This window comes from Rattus norvegicus, chromosome 10 (genome assembly GCF_021556685.1).
Source record: "Rattus norvegicus strain SHRSP/BbbUtx chromosome 10, alternate assembly SHRSP_T2T, whole genome shotgun sequence".
Taxonomy (NCBI): domain Eukaryota; kingdom Metazoa; phylum Chordata; class Mammalia; order Rodentia; family Muridae; genus Rattus; species Rattus norvegicus.
The window spans coordinates 53,070,001-53,084,169 of NC_141543.1; the positions used below are offsets into that span (position 1 = coordinate 53,070,001).

A 14,169-nucleotide genomic window follows, 5' to 3' on the forward strand; every position below is an offset into this window, starting at 1 on the left:
GTTAGTAATGTTTGATAAGAGGGGCTGGAAAGAGGACTGTAGTTAAGAGCATTGGCTGCTCTTTCAGAAGATGGGGATTTCAATTCCCAGAACCCACATGGCAGCTCACAACTGTCTATACTTCCGAGTTCCAGTGGATCTGACTCTCTCACAGAGATATACATGTAGATCGAACACCAAATATACTTAAAATGTTTTAAAAGTATAAAGTTCGATAGACAATATATCTTTTCCTCTCCACAGACTATGGTAGATACACAGAGGACATTGTAGCCCCTAAGACATTGCAGAAACAGCTTTGACTTTTGCCTTTTCTTTCCATGGTCAGTGCCCATGCACAGCATTGGCCTTTCCTTGCCCTTATTGAAAAGCCCTCCTTTACTGAATAAAGGCTAAGTCGATTTTTAGTATAACCTTGGTAACAACCCAAATGGCATGTCTATCCACTAATGATACAATGACAAAGGTATGGAGGTATGGTAGGGGGCACTGTTGTTTCCTAACCATGTAAAACATATGAGACTGTATAACAGCATTAAATAGATCCACATTCTTATGTATGACTTAAGGGAAAAGGGAAAATGCCTTATTTTCTACACACTTGTATATACCTATACTGTTCTAGTAGCTGGCACAGAACGACCAAGGTACGCTTCCTTACTGTGAAGGGACACAAGACAATAAGGAGCCACCAATGGAGAGTGAAAAATAGTATATTTAGAAAAAAATGCTGGAAATAAGATAGTAAATAGGTGAGCAGGCTGATCTTAGAAAGCCAGTCTCAGCTAGGATGTCACATGTCCTAGTTTCTGAAACAGCTCCAGTCTGCATAATGGAATTACACAAGTTCAAGGCAAAAGCAAAGTCAAGGAGACTGAAGGAAAACAGAGGGAGGGTGGTACAGAAGTGAGGCTAGGAGAGAACAGAGTAACCAAGTGGGTTTGGTAGGTTGTCTGAAAATTGAGAGTCCTTTCTCATGTGCATACACACACATACTGAATATTAATACATGCATTCTAGAATGCCTGTTTCAACTTTCTAAAGACTTTCTCCATTCCTACATTCTAAAAATATTAGACTTCAGGGGCTGGAGAGATGGCTCAATGGTTTAGAGTGCTGACTGCTCTTCTAGAGGTCCTGAATTCAATTCCCAGCAACCACATGATGGCTCATTTGTTGTTGTTGTTGTTTTTTTTAAGATCTATTCATTTATTATATATAAGTACACTGTAGCTGTCTTCAGACACACCAGAAGGTGGCATCAGATCTCATTACAGATGGTTGTGAGCCACCATGTGGTTGCTGGGAATTGAACTCAGGACCTCTGGAAGAGCAGTCGGGTGCTCTTAACCACTGAGCCATCTCTCCAGCCCATGATGGCTCATTTGTAATGGGATCTGATGCCCTCTTCAAGTGTGTCTGAATACAGCTACAGTGTATTAATACACAGTAAATAAATAAATAAATCTTTAAAAAGAATTAGACTTCAAGTTTTAGGTTTTTTTTCTTTAACATCTATCTTATTAAACACTCACAGGTTTTCTGGTCTAAAAAGGGCATAACCATGTCTGTCTGTCCTCTTTCCTCTTTCCTTTCTTTTCTTATTTTTTATTATTTAATTATTTTATTTATTTACATTCCAAATGTTGCCCCCCTTTCCCATAGTACCCCTCCCAGAATTCCTCACCCCAATCCCCTTCCCCTTTGTCTCTGAGAGGATACTTACCCACACACCCACTCACCCCTCCTCACATCCCTCCCCCATCCCCAGCAATCCCCTTCCCTGGGGCACCAAGTCTCTACAAAATTAGGCTCATCCTCTCCCACTGAGGCTAGACAAGGCAGTCCTCTGCTTCATACGTGCTGGAGGCCATGGACCAGCCCCTGTATGCTCTTTGTTTGGTGGCTTAGTCTCTGGGAGCTCCCAGGGGTCCAGGTTAGTTGATACTGTTGTTCTTCCTATGGGGTTGCCATCCCCTTCAGCTCCTTCAATCCTTCCCCTCTTGCATAGTCCCCTCTTGCGTAGGAGTCCCCAACCTCAGTCCAATGGTTGGCTTTAAGTATCTGCATCTGTCTCAGTCAGCTGCTGGTAGAGCCTCTCAGAGGACAGCTATGCTAGGCTTTCATCTACAAGCGCAACATAGCATCAGTCATAGTGTTTATGACTATGGTGCCTGCACATGGGATGAACCCCAAGTTGGGTCAGTCACCGGATAGCCTTTCCTCCAGTCTCTTATCCATTTTTGCCCCTGTATTTCCTTTAGACAGGAACAATTCTGGATCAAAACTTTTGAAGATGGGTGGGTGGTCCCATCCTTCCACTGGAGGCCCTGTTTATCTACTGGAGATGGACTCTTCAGGTTCCCTCTCCCTACTGTTGAGCATTTCAGCTAAGCTCATCCCTGTTGAGTCCTGGAAGTCTCTCACATCCCAGGTCTCTGGGACTTTCTAGAGGTTCCCTGCGCACTCCACACTCCCCCTACCCCCACCCCCACAGCTGCATATTTCCATTCATTCAATTTAGTTAACTGTCCCAATTTATCCACTTGGTGAAAAAAAAAAAACAACTTTATTACTCTTCAATAATTAAGTGAATATTCTGGAGATCCTGAAATAGCACACATTGACATTCAAAAGGTGTTTACTACAACACTACAATAAGACAAATTACAGACACGCTCAACTCCAGTCCATAACCTATAGTACATTTATATAACAAAGAACTGTACAGGAGTTATAACAGCTACAGCTACGTTTCAAAATAGAACTCAAAAGTGTTAGCATATATTACAAACGAAATACTTATAATTTAGAATACACATATACTGTAGAAAGCACCTATTCGGTGATAATAACATCCCAAGAAGGATAACAATCTGTAACATTATTTTTTTTTTTCAAAAAAGATGAGCTGGAAAGATGACTCAGTAGATAACAGCATCTGTAGCCAAGCATGGCAACCTATGTTCCATCCCAGAACCCATATGGTAGAAGGAAAGAACTGGCTTCATCTTACCATCAGAGGTACACTATAGCACATGTACGTACTTACACGTACAACACAGTACACACACACACAGAGAGAGAGAGAGAGAGAGAGAGAGAGAGAGAGAAATGTTTAAAACCAGTTTTTAAAGCCAAAACAAGTAAAATAAAATACTGCTGTTCTCTTGAACACCAACAATATATAGACAACCATGGGTTATACTGCTCTATGCACATTTATTTTACTTCATTTACTTATTTCATTAATTTATTTAACCTAAATGTATTTATGTCCAGAATATGCAAGAGGAGAAGGTCAGAGTGGAGTGCTGAAATACCTGGAACTGGGGTTATATATGGTTGTGAACCACCATGTGGGTGCTAAGAACTAAACCTGGGTCCTCTACAAGAGCACCAAGCACTCTTGACTCCTAAGCAACCTCTCCAGCCCCTCTCAGTACATTTTTAATGAGAGTGAAGCAATATATAATGAAAGTCATTTATATTACCAAGTATGATCATCCTGCTCACTATTTGGTCTTTTCCTGTATCGTGTCATTTTTTTACAATTAAAAAAAAACTTTTGGGTTGGGGATTTAGCTCAGTGGTAGAGTGCTTACCTAGGAAGCGCAAGGCCCTGGGTTCGGTCCCCAGCTCCGAAAAAAAAAAAAAAAAAACTTTTATTATTTGTACACCCTGTATACACACACAACACAGTGCAGTGGTGACTGTCAAGAGAATGACTCTGGGAGTAAGCTCTCTCCTTCTGCCTCTGCACAGGTTGCAGAGGTCAAACTCAAGTGCCCAGCCTAAGACATCTTCACTAGCCCGACACTCTGAAACAGGACAGTGTGGTGATCTCTTTATGTCCCATACAAGTTTCCCTTCCCTGCGCTTGCAGCTGCTTCTCTCTTAAAGACTTGCCGTTTGCATATGACACGCTGTGTCTTTCACTCAGGAGTGCAATGAAAATTGTAGTGAGAATTTCAGTTTCTTTAAAATCTCAGTTATATTATGTGGATGTTTTTGTTTTAATCCCAGCCAAGAAATATGGGGCTGCTTCAGACTGTCCACAGCCGGTAACTATGACTGTCTCATCCTCTAGGAGAGGTGTGATTTTTTTTTTAATATATTTATTTATTTTATGTATTTGAGTACACTGTAGCTTCAGACACACCAGAAGAGGGCATCAGGTTTCATTACAGATGGTTGTGAGCCACCATGTGGTTGCTGGGATTTGAACTCAGGACCTCTGGAAGAGCAGCCAGTGCTCTTAACCGCTGAGCCATCTCTCCAGTCCCCGAGAGGTGTGATTTTTGCCAGCTGCAGATAGTTTATGTTTGGAAATCTGGGGACTAAGAGGGTATAAAATGTAAGAGCCCTGAAAGAGCCTGAGGCAACTGCTCCTCCTCCTAGATTGTTGAACTGAAGGTTAGAGATATCCTGATGACAGAGATTGGATTTGCAGAGTCCCATATCCCTAATCAGCAGAAAGTAGTCTACAGAGATCTATACCCCATTTTCCCCTTCCCTTCTCTCCTACCTAGTGTTGGGGAATTGGAAGGGATTAAGGTGAAATGAGGTTTGGAAGGGTAGTAGATAGAAGAACTCAATAAAGTAGCCCAGAAAAAGCCCAACATAATCTCTGGATGAAGCCAGGCCTTGTAGCACAGGCTTATAATCCCAACTCCTCAGGAGGCTGAGAGGCAAGAGGCCTGTCTAGGATATAAACAATTTCAAGACCAGCTTGAGCAATAATTAGCAAGACTGTGCCTCAAAGAAAAGAAAAACCCTCTAAAAGAATCTAAATATTGAATTCATATAGTAACTAAAGGGAAATGAGATATCTTTATCTTTCTACTACTGGATATTCAATCCTAGAGCATAACTGCAGGTTTATGCTCCAAGAATGGGAAGAATTAAGATAGGAGGACTAGCCAGGTGGTGGCAGCAGCAGCAGCAGCAGCACACGACATAAATCACAGCACCCAAGAGGCAGAAGCAGGCAGATCTCTGTGAATTTGAGGCCAGCCTGGTCTACAGAACAAGTTCTAGGTCTTGAAAAACAAAACAAAAAATGAAAAGATAGGAATATTTTATAGGGGTTGGGGATTTAGCTCAGTGGTAGAGCGCTTGCCTAGCAACCGCAAGGCCCTGGGTTCGGTCCCCAGCTCCGAAAAGAAAAAAAAAAAAAAAAAAAGGAATATTTTATAAACATAACTAAAATATTTTATAAATGGTGAAAAAAGGTACATGTAGAACATGTATATAGAAATCCTACTTGAGTAACAAAAGTATGTAAGATTTTCATGACAAAGATTTTATATGTATATACATACTAATTTTGGGGACAAAATTATATCAAGGTTAAATATATATACATATGTATACACACACACACACACACACACACACACAACACAAACATATCCATTATCCCACTCCACACTTAGTATTTTGGGACCCACACTAGCTTCCATTTTTAAGGTAAGACAGGGTCTCCTGTAGACAGTCCTGAGCTAGTTGATATCTGGAGATGACCTAGGCCCTCTGTTCCTGGCTCCACCTCCCCAGGGCTAGGCAGGCACTCTACCAACTGATGTGTTTCCCCAGCCCAATAGTTTCTACTCTAGCTTTGTTATTGTTCCCCTTCACGCATGGAATCACATCCAGGGTTTCGCACCTGCTAGGCAAAAGTACTGAGGAAGAGGGGATCAGTGGGCAGATTGGGGGCAATTAGGTCATCGTTTTTTTTTCAGTCTTTACTCAATAAGGATTAGAAAATAAAATTTTCCAGACATGACATTCAATCTAACTTGAAACAATTTTGAGAAAAAAACTTTAAAAATAACCTGTGTGACTGTAAGGGGTGTGTACTTTATAGGGCCATCCTACCCCTACAACTCATTTCACTTCTGTTGTACAGGACACTGATGAGCTGTTGCCTCTGTCCGCTTCCTCCAAGACACAAGGCACACAAGTCAGCAAAGGTTTTGAGATCATCCAACTAACTTAATAGGTCTGAGGAACAGAATTTAGCAGCTTTTCCATTATCAGTATTAGTGGCAAGAACAGGAGAGACTGGTGTACTCTACAATGCTCTGTAGATTTCTAGCAGAAGCTTAATCATGTCTCGCCTTTTGGCTAACATCAAGTGCAGAAACAGACATTCAACCCACTTAGGCCCATGCCCTCATCTATGTACCTGCATTTCCTTGGATAGAAGGGTTTAAAAAGTCAACATTAGTGGGGTGTTCGGTGGAGGCAGAGGGTTATGAGTTTGTTTTTAGAAATAAGTAAAATAGGTCTGAATCAGAAGTTTTTAAAAGTACCAAGATTACAAAATTTAAAAATTTATTTCACATCCTTGTCCTCCATGCCCTACCAGGCTGTCATCCCAGAAAGCAACCAAAGCAGCAGAGTGTCCTTTTAAAACACTATGCACATTTGAACACAATTACATAATGATAGCATACCACATATACACTATGCTGTATCCTGCTCTTATATATGAATGCTCAGGAATATTTTCTGAAGGTTTAGAGAGGATGAGGCAAGAGGATCATGAGTTCAAGACCACCCTGGGCTGCGTACAAATGACAAAGAGCAAAGAATAGAAATGAGAGGAATCCATGTGGTATAAGGTAAAGGGCTGTTTTCTTGTCTTCGTTTGCAGTCTAATGTCCACCATCTGTCACCTGCATTCAATATCATTATAAATTGAGTGATTTATCTGTTTTCCTCTTTTATCAGTAATAATTCAGAATATCCTAGGTTCTGAGGAATAATTTTAGTGAAGTTTGACTTTGATATCTCAGAAATAAAATAAACTGTTCCAACATAAGAGCCAGTATGTAGCAAAATCACCCTTAGTGGCATACAAATTTGTAGGTTCCAATCTCATGTAACTACAGCCTGGAGATTTTCTATGACCTCACCCTCAGCTCATCCATAACACAAACAGCAAGTTCAGACCTACTGTTTCCTAACCAGGGCACTTCTCTCGAACATCTTATACACAAAGCTAAGATACAAAGGTAAACCCACTGATTCAATAAGAATGTGCCAATCTAGACTCTTTGTTCAGGTCTTCTAACATCTGTTTTCTCCTCCACTACCCACTCTGGTCCTGGGGCGTCTAGATACCTCTACAAAATACACTGCAATTTAAAACCAAATAAAATAAAAACAACCCAATTTAAAGCTAGAGCTGAAAGGAAAGATGGCATTTTCAATGCCAATGTCAAACTGTAAATTGAGTTCTTTTTTAAAAATTACTTTTACATTTACTTATTTAAGTGTGCATGCATGTATGCTTGGGGGGAGGAGTGGCAGAGGACACCTTGTAGGATTGGTTCTCTCCTTCCACCACTTGGCTCTGGGGATTGAACTCATGTTTTCAGGCCTAGTGGCAAATGCCTTTACCTGCTAAGGCATCCCATGAGCTAGAAGTTCAGTTCTTGGGAACAAAACTCAGAAACTCAGGATTAGTATCCTTAACTCATGAAATGTAAAAGCTCTGTGAACTCTTTAAGAAACTTGGTCAAGACAGGTGTCAAGGTGTACCCTTGTAGTTCCAGCACTCAAAAGGTGGAGGCAGAAAGACCTAGCTAGCTTTACTGTTTCAGTACCTCAGAGGCCAGTGAGAGCTACATGAGACCCTGTCTCTCCAAAATTAAAGTTATAAAGAAACCAAGATTTTATAAGCAACTGTCACATATAAATTTTGACACATATAATGCTTTAGACTGAAAATGTTAAAGCTAGATGTCGCTGTTATGAGAGAACACATCTCTGGATGCCACAGACAGAAAAAACCAGACTCTTATGCTATACAATCAGGATAAAATACGGCAAGAGGAGCCGGGTAGTGGTGGCAAACCTTTAATCCTAGTGTGAGGGAGGCAGAGCCAGGTGGATCTCTGTTAAGTTGAGGCCAACCTGGTCTACACAGTGAGTGTCAGAACAGCCAGGGGTATATAGTGAGACCCTGTCTCAAAATAAAAACAACAAAAATGGCAAAATGAAATTCTACTTAGATACTAGATACCTGTTTGAATCTTCTCATAACACACACACAGACCCTGAAACAACAAAATTTCAAATACAATCTGCTAAAAATAAAAGGCTAATCCTCCACTCACCAGGAACTCCTGGCTTTTAGCCTATAGTCTTTGCATAACCAAAATGTACTTGGACAGGTTTTCAAGGTGGCCTACGCTATCTTGGAAAAATATCTAAAAATATACTTCTCTGTGGCAAGTCTTCAGATGACTCTTTAGAGAAGCAAGAATGACTCTACCAATGAAAAGTTAGACCACATTTCACCAATGTAAATACAGTTCTATTTTTAATTTTTTAGATTGTTCTATTTTATGTCTCTGAATGTTTTGTCTACACATATGTATGTATGTATGTATGTATGTATGTATGTATGTATCTATCTATCTATCTATCTATCTATGTATGAGTACATGCATATCTATACGAGCACATGCATGTCTGGTGCCAGTGGAAATCAGAAAAAGGCATCAGATTCCCTGGAAAATGGAGCTACAGGTGGTTGCAATCCGCCATGTGGGTGCTAGGACTCAAAGCCAAGTCCGCTACAAGAGCACTAGGTACTCTTACCGCTGCGTCATCTCTCCAACCCCTACAGTTCAATTTTTAACTGAGAATTACAGCAAACTATTGAGGTTTTACTGATTCCGACAGAGAGGCCCCAGGGTCTAGCCTAACCTCTAAAGACTGTTAGGGAAGCTAAGAACCAACTTCAAACTAACAAACTAAAGCTCTCCAGACTGGAAAGGTTTAAGGAAAGTCAATTATTTGCAAGTCTCGCTTCCAGAAGAGAATAAAACTAGAAATCATGTAACTAAATTCTATAATATGTATAATACTAGAATAAATTTTTTTCTTATAATATAAAGCATTACTTAAAATGTTAAAAAACAAAAAACAAAAAACAAAAACAAGCCAGGCAGTGGTGGCACATGCCTTTAATCCAAGCACTTAAGAGGCAAAAAATTCAAAGCCAGCCTGGTTCACAGAGTGAGTTCCAGGTCAGTCACGATTGCTACAAAGAGAAATTCTGTCTCAAAAAAAGAAACAAAAAAAAAAAAAAAAGCCACACATGACATACCCTTTATGACAGTTTAATGTCTTACTTAGAAGACAAACAAATGAGACCAGCTAGATGGCTTGCCAGTACTTGCTAAGCCAGGTGTCCTAAGTTATATCCTGGGACACACATGATAGAAAGTTGCAAAGACACACACACAAACACACAAAGTAAATAAACATTTCTTTCAAATAAACAACAAAGCCACAGGGGATAAAGAAACAGCTCTGCAGTTAGAGTATGTACGCAGTTAGAGTATGTACGCAGTCAGAGGAGTATGTACGCAGCAGTCAGAGTATGTACGCAGTTAGAGTATGTATGCAGTTAGAGTATGTATGTAGTTAGAGTATGTATGCAGTTAGAGTATGTATTGCTCTTGCAAAAAACCAGGGCTCGCCTCAAGCAACCAAATGGTGGATCACAAACTCCTGTAAGTCCAGTTCCAGGAAACTCATTGCCTCCTGTAAGCTTTTGCACGCACTATGATGCACACACATACTCAGGCACACACATATACACGCAAAAGAGAAGAGAAGGAAAGACAAGACTGATAAGACAAATGAAAACAAAACAGAATACCAAGTTGAATTACCCCAAACTCCAGGAAGTAGGTTACTCAAAGAAAAGCTTTCATAAGGACATAAGGAATTGGTGGCCTTACAGTAAGCATTCAAAAAAGAATTCATGAATTAAAAAATGGAGCTCCTTTATTCATGAAGTGAGAAGAGTCACAAAACAGCAGCATTAAACAGTTACTGTGAACCTGACTACTGTGTAACTAGTCCTCAGAAATTAAAACAAAACAAAACAAAACAAAAACAAACAAACCACTGGTGGCTCTTCCAGAGGACCTAGGTTTAATTCCCAGCACACACCTGTCTGTAACTCCAGTTCCAGAAGACCCAATGCCCTCATACAGGCATAAAGGCAAGCAAAACACCAGTGTACATAAAATTTTTTAAAAATTTAAAAATTATAATCTTTTATTTAAAAAATTTATTTTAAAAAAGGGATCAAAGCACACCGTGGTGGCACATGTTTTTAATCCCAGCCTGTAATCTGGGAATCATGGGTTGGGGAACACCTTACTCAAGTTTTTATTGTAAATACTAAATATTGAGTGAGAATACTAAAACCATAAGAATTAATTTTGTGAAAATTGATGTCTCCCTGCCCCCAGTGCTGGGGTTACAATTGCTAGGGTTTCCCAGTTTCTAAAAGTACTACAGATCTGAACTTGGGAACTCAGACTTGGGTCCGAGCACACTTACCCACAAAACAATCTTTCTCAACCCCATGATTTTTTTTTGAACTCCATAAAATTCACCGAAAGAATTCACAGACCCGAAACAAAGTCTGAAGTAAATAGAACAAGAACTAGTGATCAACCCCTACCAATGCTAAAATCATAAAGGAATGTAAAACTGTAATATATACATCAAGAGAAAGTAATTAGACAAATCAAAGTCTCAAACATGTTTGAATAATAATCATGTCTTTGAATCCCTGTTTAAAGATATTTAAATTCCCATTACTGTAAAATATGTTTATTTTTGTGTGATGCCTATGATGTGTATGGATGATTACTATTTCAAACATGTTCAAAACTATGATATCTATGTTATTGCCAAGAGGTATAAACTGCCTAAAACCAGATTGTTTTGAATCTGAACTACGGATGAGCAAAAATCTCAACAGTTTAACACAAGGAAAAGGGCAGTCCACAAGCATAATGATATCCTTATAACAATCTAAGAGCCAAACCTGGCATTATAGTGTATGCCTCAAGTCACAGTCATTCAGGAGGCTGAGACAAGATTATTTCAACTCAGAAGTTCAAGGTTAGCCTGGGCAACATAGCAAATCCTTGCCTCAAAAAAACAAAACAAACAAAAATGCACAATATATTCTAGAACTGAGGCTACATCAGTGGTACAACACTTGCCTACTGTGAGCAAGGTCCTGGGTTCCATTTCATTCCTATACTGGCATCCTGGGCAGATGGGCGGGCAGTCAAGCCTACACACACACACACACACACACACACACACACACACACACACACACACACACGGGGAGGGGGGGAGGGCGAAGAGGAAAAGGGGAGAGGAGGAGAGAGAGGGAGAGAGAGGAAGAGAGAGAAGGGGAAAGAGAGAGGGAGGGAGGCAAGAAGTGTACATTTCAGGTACACAAGTAGAAGGAGAAATAAAAATCATTTGGTAGCCTTGACGTTTCCCTTTGTTTCAGAATAAACTACTTAAGAATTTATTTCTATATTATATCACATCTTATAAACCAAACACTCCAAATTTCTAATTGATATACTTTTTCTAGCACAGAAATTACTCCCAAACCTCTTTTCCTGCATGCTTGTTAAAAATATTCTTACATGCAGGCTGGAGAGATGGCTCAGTGGTTAAGAGCACCGACTGCTCTTCCAGAGGTCCTGAGTTCAAATCCCAGCAACCACATGGTGGATTACAACCTTCTGTAATGGGATCCGATGCCCTCTTCTGGTGTATCTGAAGATAGCTACAGTGTACTCATAAATAAAATAAATCTTAAAAAAAATTTTTTCACATCCAACAGTACCTGGAACTAAAATGCCATCATGGACAAATCAATCTCCATGTCTACTTTCCCATCCTCACAAAAATCCCAATAAACTGGCAGGATTTTTTTTCTAAAAGAAGTGCTTTGATAATTCACTGCTATCTCAATAATGTGAGTACACTTCTTTTTTCATTTTCAAAAACTATTCAACAGTAATTGCCATACACTATAGTAGACCTCTTCTATAGCAAACACACTAAAGCTAGCTCACAGGTTCTTGTTTTTTATGTACTCAACAAACATCCCCTACTCCAGGGATGAGGTAAAGAGAAACGCAATTCTATTAAACTTAGATGTACACAGGCTTACAAGGGCCTTACACTTTAAAGGACACCCAATGGACATGCACTTGATTGAGTATTCACACTCTGAATCCATCAGCAACTCCTAGCCAGGCATGGAAGTTCATGCCTGCAATCCTAGCACTACATTATCAAAAAGAACCTGAACTCCAGAATAAGCCCAAATCAACCCTTCAAGACCCTATCTCAAAAATAAACAAACTCAGTAACCAAAAAGAAAAAAAAAATACGGGGCTGGGGATTTAGCTCAGTGGTAGAGCGCTTACCTAGGAAGCGCAAAGCCCTGGGTTCAGTCCCCAGCTCCGAAAAAAAGAACCAAAAAAAAAAAAAAAAAAAAGAAAAAAAAATACTTTAGAGACATATTAAGAACAAAAATATATACTTTAGAGAAAAGGAAATAGGAAGAAGACCTCCTGGTTGAAATGAAACATTAAATCACTGAAAAAAAAAGTTCATATAATAAGGTTTGGGAGAGCAATGTGGAAAAAGAACAATCCACAAAAGAGGGCAGTTTAAATAAACCTCTTTTTTGGGGCAGTGAGGGGAGACAGGTTGAGGCAGGTCTTGCTCAGTACATAGTTCTACCTGGCCTAGAACTTATTATGTGTAACAGACTACCTTCAATCTGCTGTAACCCTGCTGCCTGTGCTTCCACAGGATTATAGGCAGGAACCACCACATCCAATCTGGAAAACTCATAATAAAATGCAAAATGGGTAGACTTACTAGCTCAGATGTATATAAATAGGCAAGTATGCCATGCCTCACTATCACTTGTAAAAATTATGGACTATAGTAGAGTAACACAGCCAAGCATCGTAGCACTCTGGAGGGAGACGCAGAAGGATCTCTATGTGTTTGGGGTCAGCCTGGTCTACATTGTGAAACTCCAGGATGGCCAGAATTAGGAAGTGAGGAGTAGAGGATATGAATGAATGAATAATACAGCTTTTCCTTTAAAATAAATTCTATGGCATGAGTATTTTTAGATAATTAATATTACAGGGTTAAGGACACTGCTTAGTGGTAGGAGATTTGCCCCACATGCCAGCACTGGGATGTGGTAGATGGGAAACTACAGCCAACAAACTGCCTACAAATGGACTTCTCATTGTACAATAAGCTGGGTCCAGTGCAACTACAACAGGAAGGGAGCCGAGGCAAAAGGATCCAAAGCTTGAAACCAGCCTGGTCAGCAAGATGCTGCTTAAAACATTGTTTAGAACAGAATGGGGGCTGGAGAGACGGCTGTGGTTTCTGCTTCCAGACAACCCAGGCTTAATTCCCAATACCTACATGGTAACTCACAGGCCCCTGTAACTCCAGACTCAGGGGGGCCAATGGCCTTTTCTGGTCTCCAATAAGCACCAAAATGCATGTGGAAAACAGACATATATACAGGCAAAAGATCCATACACGCACACACAAAAATCAAATTAAAATTTTAAAATAAATACAAATTGTCTTTTATATCTAGAAATCAGAGTAAGAGAAAGAGCAAATTACTTATAATAAAATTTCCACCACTATAATACTTAAATGCCATTAAATGTAACTAGGTCAATATAACCTAAAAAAATCTATTTATTTAAAATGTTCATCAAGCTGAGCAGTGGTGATGTATACCTTTAATCCTAGCACTCTGGAAGGAGAAGCAGAGGCAGATGGATCTCTGAGTCTGAAGCCAGCCTGGTCTCTGAGTCCCAGTACAGTCAAAACTGTACATTGAAACTGTTTCAAGTAACTAAAAAAATGAAATAAAATGTTCATCAAAACAGAGAGAAACATAAGCAAACTAAATAATGCCCAGTGACAAACATATCAGTAGCATTTTCTTCAAACTGTATATTCATTACAGAAATAAAGTATTTTAAACTCAATACCTACACTGAACGTCCAAGTGATCACTCCTTTTCTAGTCAATCCTTTAAGTAAAAATCCACCATCAAACTCATCTGTTCCATGTATAATATGGAATATATAATGAACACCACACTAGATGTCAGAAATGTGGCTTTTGTTTCTGCCCAATAGCAACAACTTGGGCAGATCATTTCATTCTCAGCTATTCACACCCTCAAAATATTCAAATATAAAACAAGACTACATCTATATATGGTTGCACATTCTAGAATTCTACAAATTGTA

The 14,169-nt window shown here is 39.6% G+C and overlaps 1 protein-coding gene across 51 annotated transcripts in view; it reads right to left on the reverse strand.

Annotated features, from left to right (window-relative positions):
- Ncor1 (nuclear receptor co-repressor 1) overlaps positions 1-14,169 on the reverse strand; it is a 142,897-nt gene that overhangs the window by 123,648 nt on the left and 5,080 nt on the right.